The sequence below is a fragment of the Mandrillus leucophaeus genome, unplaced genomic scaffold, assembly GCF_000951045.1.
Source record: "Mandrillus leucophaeus isolate KB7577 unplaced genomic scaffold, Mleu.le_1.0 Scaffold717, whole genome shotgun sequence".
In the NCBI taxonomy this organism is placed as follows: Eukaryota; Metazoa; Chordata; class Mammalia; order Primates; family Cercopithecidae; genus Mandrillus; species Mandrillus leucophaeus.
The window spans coordinates 606,905-609,118 of record NW_012107775.1 but is presented as its reverse complement, the minus strand read 5'-3'; positions in this window follow the sequence as shown (position 1 = coordinate 609,118).

The window sequence follows — 2,214 nt, the reverse complement described above, 5'->3', positions numbered from 1 at the left end:
TCAATATAATATGTGATAATTTTTTTTAATCTGGAGAAGCACTTAATAGTAATTTTTCTGGCAAACATATTTGATTCAAAGAAGGAAGAAAAGAGTATATTATTTTCTTTCTGACAACAGCAAGATTCTGTTTACTTCAGACTCAGTAAGAAATTGGCATCTTACTAAAATGAGACTATAGCTTAATTGTTCTTGTTTAAAGAATAACCCATAAGCAAAAATGTGGTATTTGAGGCAGTTTGTCTTTATAATGGCTTTGAACATATATTAGTTAGTCTTGAGTCCTGTACTTCTTTTCTCACATTTCTGGGAGTTGGCATTCCCCTGAGGCCTGATCTCACTGGGCAGGTCCTGCCGATAATAATAAATGATGATAGGGTCATGCTTTGCAGCTTGGAGCAGTCCCATTTGTATTCGATTTCTCCACTATCCTAGGAATTTAGATAGCTAAGGCAGAGTTTCCTTTTTCTCCCACTTTCCCCATTACACAAAAGTTCTCACGCTCAGGTTCTTTTGATCCTGGCATCTTCATTGTCATCAACATTAGTTATTCTGTGACTCTTGTCATCTGGGAACTGTCTAGGGATATCATTTTTTTTTCTTTTCTTTTTTTTTTTTTTTGAGACAGAATCTTGCTCTGTCACCCACGCTGGAGTGCAGTGGTGCAATCTTGGCTCACTGCAAGCTCCATCCCCCAGGTTCACGCCATTCCCCTGCCTCAGCCTCCTGAGTAGCTGGGACTACAGGTGCCCGCCACCACGCCCAGCTGATTTTTTGTATTTTTATTAGAGACGGGATTTCATCATGTTAGCCAGGATAGTCTCGATTCCCTGATCTCGTGATCTGCCCACCTCGCTCTCCCAAAATGCTGGGATTACAGGCATGAGTCACGGCTCCCTGCCAGGATATCATCTTTAATTACAACTTTGCCAAGTTGTGAGTCCTTGCATCAGTCACCCACCCTCTTTGATTTTATTTCCTCATCTGTTTAATAAGACAAGATGATCTCGAACCTTCTATCACGTGATTCTAAATCAGTGTTTCTCAACCCCAGCACTACTGACATTTTGAGCAAAATAACCCATTGTTCTGAGGAGCTGCCCTGTGTGTAGTAGAATATTTAGCAGCACCTCTGACCTCTATACAAGATACCAGTAGTAAATAACACCTCTTCCTAGTTATGACAATCAAAGATGTCTCTAGACGTTGCTGAATATTCCCTGAGTAGGGGCAAAACCACCCACAGTGGTGAACCATTAGGGGCAAAACCACCCACAGTGGTGAACCATCATTCTAGACCCAGATCAAGAAGGTGTTTCTTTTTACAAAATACTAAGGTATGTACCATGCAGTTGTCTAAAAACTTTTTTTAAACATAAACTATCCTAAAATATAAATCTCATATTCAGTAGAATTCCACTGTCTCCATAACCATTCCCACAAAATTGCACGTTCTTTTTATTCTCTTTCTGCCCTGTTTACTTTTTATTTTTTTATTTTTTGGGGAGCCCTGTTTAAATGTTGGTTCTGCACCACCAGATGTGGTCTGATCAAGGCTCTCCTGACAGTGTGGCTCTGACCCATGCAATCTACCACAGCTGGTCCTGCTACATTCAATTACATCACCTTTTCTGTTGTTGCAAGTGGGCCTGTTTCAGTCTCAATCTTTGTGACATCTGATTGTTCTCTCCTTTCTAAAATCCTGTTTGCTATTTGCACAGCCACTTCATCCCACCCTGTTCCCACAAGAGAAAGAGGTTCATAGTTTCCTTTTTGTGGTTGACCCTATTGTGAGAACTGGTGACTACTGGGGGGAGCCATATCAATGAAGAACTGTTTTTTCACATGGGCTTGCCTGAGAGCAACTACAGTGCTCTTTTCTCAGTGTGCACGTCTCTGCACTGGGCTAGTTGAAGAAGTTGTAGGAATAATAATCAATTTATATGCATTCTGATGCCATGAAATTAGTATTTGAAAATTTATGTTTTGTATTTACACAATTTTTGAGAGTATAATTCAAGGCAAGTTATTTGATGTCAAAATTGTAAAAAAAAAAAAAAATTATTATTGTTTGAGTTGGAATCTCACTCACTCTGTTGCCAAGGCTGGAGTGCAGTGGCACAGTCTCAGCTCACTGCAACCTCTGCCTCCTGAGTTCAAACGATTCTCCTGCCTCAGCATCCTGAGTAGCTGGGATTACAGGCATGTGCCACC